This window comes from Topomyia yanbarensis, chromosome 1 (assembly GCF_030247195.1).
Source record: "Topomyia yanbarensis strain Yona2022 chromosome 1, ASM3024719v1, whole genome shotgun sequence".
Lineage (NCBI taxonomy): Eukaryota > Metazoa > Arthropoda > Insecta > Diptera > Culicidae > Topomyia > Topomyia yanbarensis.
In genome coordinates, this window is record NC_080670.1 from 8,703,119 (window position 1) to 8,713,030 (window position 9,912).

Sequence of the window (9,912 nt, forward strand, 5' to 3'; positions counted from 1 at the left end):
CAATATTGTCCACGTAATTTGTACGTAAATTTGAACGTAAACTTGAATGCAAACCTTGGATGTGAACATGTATGTAAATCTGTGCGCAAACTTGTATACGAATTTGCACGTTAATTGGTGCGCTAACTTTTATGTAAACTTGAACGAATATGCATTTTCACGCAAACTTGCCCGTGAAACCTGGAAGCAAACTTGTAACGCAATCTCAAATAGCAACCCTCAGTGGCGAACAGAGATCACAGGCTTGAACGTAAACTCTGAAACTTAAACACAAAACCTGCATCTCCAACGTTACACGCCAATTTGAGACGTGAACTTAAAATACCAAGTCGCAACCCTAACACCTGAAACGCAAAACGTGGACCATATTCGCAAACTGGAAAGGTACATTCAAAACGCACATTTAGAAAACGCTTGGCCAAAACTCGAAATGTAAACCTGCAATGTGGACATAAAACAAATATGATTCAGAATCGAACGATTAAAATTCGCACCGAGTCAAGTCGGAGATTAAAATCGCGCGCTCAAAAATCGTACGAAATAAAATCGCTCGATAAAAATCGCTCTACTAAAAATCGCATGAATTGAAATCTTACCCTTCCAAATTGAACGAGTAAAAACGCACTATTCGATTTAACTTCAAATGATCATATGAATGAAATTCACACGAGTCAAAATCGCACCATTTAAAATCGCTCGATCAAAAATAACACTATCCAAAATCACACTGATAAAATCTTACGAATAAAACTCGCAAGATTAAAAATCGCTCGATTTAAAATTTCACAATTCAAAGTCGCACGATTCAAAATCGCTATATTTGGTGTGGTTTGTTCCGATGAAACCATTAAGAAACAATGCAAACGACAACGGATCCAGACTACTTCCCTGCGACACTAACAATGTCCAGCTATTGAACAATTTTTTCTGTCATTTTTCAAATTAATTCTCATCATTCCTAGCGAGACTTATTGTAATAAACTACTCAAACTGTCGTTGCGAATAATGCTAAGCACAGTTAAGTAAGCTCGCGATAATTTCTTCAAAAGAAATTCCCCAGCGCCAGAAAAAACCCTAACCCGCCCACACACGCAGACCCAATCATCCCAGCTGCTCAATTACACCAATTTAGCATCTTTCGTTTCATTTATTGCTTCGGAGACTGCGACGGAGACGGCGGCTAAATTTTTCACATCGTTCAAAGTCCGAAAATAGATCATTCATCTATTTAAGTTCTAATTTCTGTCAAGAGAAAAAAAACGTAAACCGTGGAACGAAAAAAAACAGTCATCAAAATTATTTATGACATTGAAAGTTAACCCCACTTGCGCGCCTATTCCTATGCGGTACTTACACTGGCCTCCCAACAGTAGTCAAACAAGAATGGAAGGTTTCCGCCATAGCTAACGTCCCCGATCGGTAACATGGTATCATGTACCTTGTCATACCCCACGGAATTCGTGGTGGTCACCCCTCTCGCAAGATGAACGGGTTGAGGGCACTATCCATCCATCAAGTTGAGTGTACAATACGCGGATCGTTTCGTTCATCTCTTCCCGACACGTCAGAATGTCGGATCATCATTTTTTTTGTCTCACACCAGCATACCTCATTTAAAACCATACAACTCTCTGATGACCATCACTTTGACATGTTTCGTTTGTTTTGACACCTGCTTTGGTGATTTTTCTTCTCGAAATTCACGAGTAAATGAACGCTCAGTTCACACCTTTCGTGACAGATAGATCGGGTGTAATTGCTTTCGAGTGGATAGTTAGTTTCTAGCGATCGGTGCGATATACATTTCAGTTCATTAGCTATTGCGACAGTTGTCAAATCGATGGATTTTTTTATAAAAGCATAGTGGAATTAAGTACCAAAAAATTTTCTATATCTGAAAACCCACTTTTTTGTAAAATCTTTATTTCATAAAAAATACTCCACTCATCCTCCGACTAAAGCACAAAAAGTCGTTAATAATCACCCCGAAATCAACTGTATTTCCTCCAATCAACACCCCCGATCAAAATAATTGAAACTGATCGAAAAAAAAAATTTGATCCGAATTTTGACCCCGACGTGATTTGAACACGCAACCTTCTGATCTGGAGTCAGACGCGCTACCGTTGCGCCACGGAGTCACCTGTTGTGCTGACTGACCCGCTCTCGAACACGCTTTCCACTCCCCATGCTTATTTAATTCACTTTAAATATTCTCGCATAGTCGTAACTGCCCTCGCCCCGCCGCTCATCTAACTCTTCTAATTCTGTACCAGTCAGTTCAAAGAAGGAAAGAAAAACAACACAAGCAAACATATTTCTACTCGGTGCGCTTGGTTTCTCCTCATACCCGCATCACCTCATACAACACACCGGACCGGTCCTGGGCTAGGGTGAAGCTAATTTATTAAATTGTTGAGCACTTCGATATCGCGTGTTTCGCTCCGAGGGGTGGGGGGTTCTCTGTTTACCAATGAAAAATTGACAACCAACCACCACTTGCCGGCTGGTGATAATGTGTGTGGTGGGTGCTGGATGCCCATACTGACACAGCACATTGATTGTGGTTTGTCAAAAGCGAACGACGGCACTACTATCGGCACCAACTGCATGCATCACTATTATCAGGCAGTACCCCATCATCGCACATCGATCCTACCTGCACATCGCCATAAGTGTGTATATGTCATTGTTTGTGAGGTTACGGATTTTTTTTGTGGGAGCTATGTTCCGAACCAACCGAAATCTACCTCAGCGTGCCCGGTGGCTGCTGGCTACCAACCATTGTTTACTCGATACTTGAATTCGGTTGTCGATGCTGTTGTTGTGGCCAGCAGTAACAAGCAGGCAAACGACCAAGTTTTGATGGTAAATTGGTAACATTGATGATTCTGCCCTCAGCATAGAATGTGTGTACCTACTGAGCGAAGCCATTATGAATGTGGTGGTGGTGTCTGCAGTTATAAAAGCAAACCAGCAGCTTGCTTTGTGTGTGATTTGTTTTGAGCGCCTGCAGTGCTGCGACAGGGTTGGATGAAGAATGGTTCCTAAAATTGTTAGGAATCGGAATGAATGGTTTTTCCAAACAGATATTTTTGGTTAAAATCAATACAATAGGTTCTCGATTTTAAAAATGCAGTAGCTTCATCCATATTGCATAATACGCAAATGTGCTAAAATAGACAACTTTTTGCCTTCCTCATGCAGAAGACTTCGACTTCTTGAATAAGGTCCGAGTCTCACTCTTAAATTAGTTCGTCGAGATCGGAAAATGTTATATGTATGTATGAATCAAATAGTGTCAAACTATTTGTTGGGTCATTCGCCTAGTGTCACAAACTTTCTTAAAGATAGCTGGATGATTTGAATAATATCGGACTCCCATGGAATATATTTTGTTAGGATCGAGGATCTGGTTCCGGAGTTAGGGGTTGAAGAATACGGTCACACATGAAATTTTCGCATAAACAGGAATCACCACGGTATAGTTGACACCCGAGACTCATTTCTGAATGCAAAATTTCATGATTTTCTAGCTTATTTTCAGAACTTCTCTGGATTTTTTTTTTTTTCGAGAGTTGTCCTACTGGAGCTGTAGAGCTAGGTTCTCGGAAGGGCTCCCCGTCAGAATCACATACTACAATTTGCAGACGAGACAGGCAATGTCGCCCAATAAAACACTGCAATAGGCCAATTGTAGCGGGCCGTGATTCTGAATGTGATATTCATTGTACGGTTCAGGCATGTGCGGGCGTAGGGAATCGCGTGTATCATCGCGAAGGGCTCGAACATTTGTACGTTAATGTGCTCGATCGCGTGTGCGTTTGTATGTCGCGTGTGCTAACGTGTAACTTCGCGTGCATAAATTCTATTTCATAATCGTGTGCCTTTCGCATATTCGCGTGTGTTCTAGAATAATCGCGCGCGGACCGTGAATCTGATACTTAATTTTTTGTGTACGGTTCAGATTCCAGAAGGAAGTGGGTTCTTCCATATCATTAGAGTTCCCAATCATGTCGTCGTAGAACGCGTGGTCTAGTGGATATGAGCTTTATTTTTTTTTTTTTTTGATTGGTCCAACTGAATGTATAGACCTAAATTGCTAGAATGAAGGTTAAAGATTTCCGGACGTGACCGATTCATGATCGCGCATTTGCGGGTTGGCGTTTGAGATCGCGTTTGTAACTTCGTAAGTACTAAAACGTTCACACAATTGCCGCAGTGTTATCAAGTTTACGCGATCGCGGGCATAGGTGTGCGTAGATGATCGCGAAGGGCTTAAGCGTTCGTATGTTGACGTGTTTGTCGCGTGTATGTGACTTCGCATGTATAAATTCGATTTTGAAACCCTGCGGCGATTCATATATTCGCGGACCGTCATTCTGATCTTTAGTTTTCGGTGTACGGATCACATTCTGACAGGGAGAGAGTTACCCCATATCACTAGAGTTTCCGGTCATGTCGCCATGGAACGTTTTGTCTAGTGGATATGGTAGTTATTTTGCAATTTTATTTTTTTAATAATTAACAAGGACCTAGATTGTTTGTAGCGAGGATAGATACTTCCGGACGATCCCGATTCATGATGTCGTGAGCGCGGGAGTTTGTAGGTTGACACTTGAGATCGTGTTGGTAAGTTTATGAGTGCTGAGATTTTCACCTTATCACCGGGGTGTAATCATGTTTGCGAGTTCGTATGTTGCTTGGAAAATCGCGAGGGGCTCTAACGTTTGTGCGCTGACGTGATTTTGTAACGTGTGTTCTTGAATGGTTGCGCGAACCGTGAGTCTGATATTAAATTTTCAGTGCGCGGTTTGAATTCTGGCAGAGTGGGATCGTTTATATCGATAGGGTTCCCGGTCATGTCGCCATGAGATGTGTTGTCTAATAGGTATGGGCGTATTTTCTTAATTGGTCCAGCTGAAGGCATGGACCTAGGCTTCTAGGATCAAGGATAGACTTTCGGACGTGACCGATTCGTAATCGCGTGCACGATGGCATTTTTGTAGGTTCCCGCTGAGACCGCGTTTGAGAATGTGTGAGTGTTAAGACGTTCACTATCACCATCTTTGTTGACCCAGCTGAAGGCGGGTGTAGAATGGCAGTATAGGACTCGAAAAGAAGAAATAAAAGACAATATATGAGAGACGTAATAGATTAGATAGGTACAAGATACAGCTGAAGTTATGATCATCACATGAGACATACATTAGTACTTCAAACACTACTAATACTTGAATAGCCAATCACCACACATAGCACATCCTTTCTCAATTATCTATTTGTTACTGGTTGATTGTTGGTTATGAGCTGGTGAATAGAGGAAAGGTATAGAACAGACAAAAGGCTCATATCAGCCCTCCCGGCCTCCTCGACACACCACTATCGAGGCGTATTGTAATCAACATCTTGAAGCGGGCTTCTTATATAAATCAAATCCTCAGTAGTCATAACGTTTGGTGGATTATTAACATGAGAACTAATTAACCTCTAGTAGTAGAACTTGGTGCAAATAAAAACTAAAAAGAGCGAAGGTCCTTATATTTAGATAACTCTATTGAATCTATTGTGGCTTGATGATGTTTACAATACCGTCAATCCCATCAACCTGCGAGAGGGAGCTTATTTTCAGAACTTCTCTGGATTTTTAAAACAAAAAAATGAACTATTTTTTCGTTCATTATTATTTTTTTTGCGCGTGGATACGTACCGCGTAAAACCGCATGAATTGGAAAATCCTCGTAATTCTTAATTCTAAAATCCGCGCTCTCGAGCATAGTGGGTAGAATCGGGAAATCATCGATTGGAGTCATTTTGAAATGCAAAATTGCGGCTTTCGGTTACCAAACAGCATTGAAGTCTATATTAATATGCGGCTTCGTTGAAAGATGTCGGTAAGCAGGTGACATTTTGAAATTCAAGATGCCAGTTTTCAGTTATCATAACACGCAAGAAACCATTATCAATATATGGTTCGTTCGACGAACGGTGAATGCTGGATAATAATGGATGGATCGCTTCTGAATCTAGGATGGCTTCCGGTTACCATCAAACACTAAAATGAACATGGATGTGGGGCTTGGGGGAAAGGCGTTGGTTAGCGGATGATGTAAATTTACAACTGGCCTTGAAGATTACTTAGGTTAAGTGTCTCAAAAAAATTCTCATCAATTCCCAGAAGCGACTTGACAAGTAGATATTGGTGGTCGATTTTCGATACCATTTTGAAATTAAAGATGACGACGTCCCGCAATGGTCCCAAACGTCAAAAAAGCGGTCAAAAATATTCACTGGTTTTCGATTAGGTTTTCGTGCTTACGTGTCTTAAGCAAACTTCATACAACTTAGTATCTAAATATGTTACCAGCTTAATTTTTCTCCCATTTTCGGGAAAAAAATCATTCCACCACACAAAAAAAAAATTCTTCTACAACCTTGTAGAACAGTTAATTTGGAGTCAATTTATTGAAGATACTATTTCTTTTGCGTTTCATCCATACAATGAATTTTTATCGCACAGGTTTATTCTAGAAAGTTTTAGACATTACATAACTTTCATGAACACAGTATATACTTTTGATGACAATTTTAAAATATAAGCTTTGCACGGCTTTTACATACCCTAAACAGACGGTTAAAAATATTTTCTGGCCCTCGTTGAAGTTTTCGTGATGAAGCCATTTCTGCGAAGTTTCGTTAAACTTTATTACGCATCAAAATCGATTAGCACCTTAATTTTCCTTAACGGGGTACTCCTACTTTTAGAATTTTATTCAGCATTATTTTTTTTTCCTTCTTCAACCTTGTAGAACAATTTATTTTGAATAACTTTGCTGAAGATACTGTTTGCCCATTATTTATTTGGGGGATGTTTTTCCATATATTGGTAAAGGTATCATAAAATCTTTTTTTGGAAATTTTATCCATACAATGAATTTCTATCATATAGAAAAAATTCTAGAAAATTTCAGATACTGGTAAATTACACCAATCTACCGAATGTACTAATTTATTTGGATGGCAAGTTTGGAACTAAACGAATATTTAAGAGGGAATATTGAGAATACTACAATACAAAGAAGATTAGGTGCCCAAAAATTCCAATCGTTAATTTTTACCAATTTATACAACATATTACAACAAATTCAATCGTGTTTATTAATAGTTCAGAAAGTTTCACATTATTGAAAAAAGTGATCTTGATAAAAGCATTTATTTACTGAATTTTTTGTTTCTATCCCAAAATTGACATTCAAATATATTGATGCGTTTAGAAAAGTTATGCAATCCGCTAATATCTAAAACATTCTGGAATAATTCTAAGTGATAGAAATTCATTGTATAGAAAGAACGGCAAAAAAAACTGATTTTAAGGTATCCTTACCCATATAGCGCCTGCAAAAATATTGCGGTAAATACAGTGAAAACCCGTTTTTATCAGCCCCTTGGTGAATTTTTTTCCAAGCATTGATAAAATCGGAACATATATTTTTCTTTCTTTTTAAGAAACCGAAGCCCTTAAAATATTCTTTTTTAGTCCCTAAATATAGCCTCATAACCTTTCCTGATTATTTAGCTTGAACTTCCCTTAAGGGGGTCTGACAGTGCAAAATTTAAAAAAAAAATTAAAAAAATTTTTTTTTGCGTATTTAGAATCTCTAAGCTAAGAAAAATATGCTCAAGAAAGGATTTACTCGAATTCAATTTGGTTCGTTTGCTAGAGCCCATCAAACTACCAACTATCAATTTTCATATGAAGCTGATAAAATCGGGTCAAAAAGCTGATAAAATCGGGTCTTCACTGTAGTAACTTCTACGAAATCTTCTAAATTATCTGCTAAATATGGTTGGAGAATTTTTACTGTTCAATGAAAATTTTGGTTTTCAAAAATAAGAATACTCCCTTAAGAAAAGTGAGGGCGCAAACTGATTCAGATGCGTATTACGTTTCATGAAACTTTACTGAAGCTGCTTAAACACGATTTTCTTTCTTTTTATTATGGAGGTTTTTAACTATAAAAGCTGGGTTGGGAATTGAACCATGGTGAGCTGCGTACATAAGAAAATTCCAACCGCCTTTTTTTGGGTTTGAGACCACTGCGCTCCGCAGGCTGAAAAAAAAAATTTAATCCACTCAATACGGTTATTTTCACGATGGACTTGACGAGTAGATAACGGAATTCGGTGCTTGACGCCATTTCAATATGCAAGTTGACGACTTCCGGTTAAACCAAATACTCGTTAACCTTAACAATATGCATATCTTTGAAATGGGTTTGACGAGTAAATGCAAGGGGCCGAAGTTTGAAGTCATTTCGAAATACACAGTAGCGACTTCCGGTTCAGTTAAATTGTGTATACCCCTAACAATATGGGGTTTACGGAAAATAATTTTATAAGTATAAGTTGGAGGTCGATGTTTGACGCAGTTTTTAAATCTAAGATGGCGAATGTCGGTTTAGGAAAAATATCCGCACTCCAATTAATATGGTTATTTTTAAAATTGGCTTGTCGAGTAGATGCATGAGGTTTCTTCGGTTCGAAGATATGAGCCAAAGAGTCATCCAATGCAAAAATTTAAAAATCAATCAATTTTCTGTATCTATATTATATCTACAGTTTGTCCATTAGCTGCGCGGTCGTAATAATTCACAGTCGGTAAAAGTTCCGCACTGCAATTTATTTAGACTAGATGTTGGATGCTATATTACTCCCTAAGGAGAAAATTGGTTTAAAACCGTCTTTATGCATGAAAGGCACAAAACCTAACTATAATTAATCCAGGTGTTTGCGCTTCGACTTCGTCTCTTCAGAACCACGGCAGTCGACCAATGCGCCGGGCTGACGCTAAGTCCAAAATTGGAAACACTACATGTGAACACACTAAACGATTTCTACTTTACGATGTCCCGTAGGTGAAGAGGTTCTGTCCGCCTGCTTAGCTGAAAACAAGGTACGATTTCAGTAGGTCTTATCAGCAAACAACAAGTAATGTTTTGAATTTTGGACTTAATGTTAGCCCGGTGCATTGGTCAAGTGCCGTGGTTCTGAAGAGACGAAGTCGAAACGCAATCACCTGGACTAATGATTTGTTGTTGCTTTGTATCAGTTGCTTGTCAAATTTTTCAACTTTTCGTCCAAATGAAATCGTTTCGCTATGAGGAGGTATGTTTTCTGTCCTAAAGAACGCAGAGGCTGTTTGTCGTGAGCTGAGAAAGTCTAAGGCATTTGTAACGAAGAGAATAAATCAAGACAAAAATGCCGATGAGCTGCCGGATTATGAGTTTTCTGTTCTATGAAAATCCTTACTTATCGTTGCATGAAGGAGTAGAAAAGTTTATTGATTCATCAATACGAACGATTATTGACTATAGCATTCTTTTCCAAATGAGCACCGTCTACACAGATTGTGGAATATGGTGAAGAATCGGAAAATATGCCAAAACAAGCACCTTGTAAAAGAAAGCAAAAAAAATATTTTTTTCGTATTGATTTGTGTATGTAAAAATCGTTAAAATTAATATTTAAGGATATTCTTCATGTATTTCTTTACAGCGCCATCTACATAAAAACAATCGGCAAACGACAGTCGCCACGATCTATCGTGAAGGATAAAAGATCTTTGCATTCATTTTAGCAATAATGATGAAAACCAGGGAAGGCTTCACAGCAAAGTGCAAACACACCCCGATTCAAGACAGTAGCTGTTGATATCAAATAGTGTCAAATCCGTCCTTCAGTTTGCCGAAGGTGGAATCAAATTTAGCGTTTACAAACATCATCTTCTCACAGTTCTATTTTTTACGAAATTCTATTCTGATAACGTTGAAAACTCATGCCTTATTTCTCTTCTGTTAATAGCACGGTCTCATTTACATTTACCCTTTAACGCTTTGCATAATACGATCGAAT

The 9,912-nt window shown here is 38.6% G+C and overlaps 1 non-coding gene across 1 annotated transcript; it reads right to left on the minus strand.

Annotated features, from left to right (window-relative positions):
* Positions 1–2,069: 2,069 nt before the first annotated feature.
* Positions 2,070–2,141, minus strand: Trnaw-cca (transfer RNA tryptophan (anticodon CCA)). Its single transcript has one exon. It is a non-coding gene; the product is annotated as a tRNA-Trp (tRNA).
* Between the last annotated feature and the right edge of the window lie 7,771 nt (positions 2,142–9,912).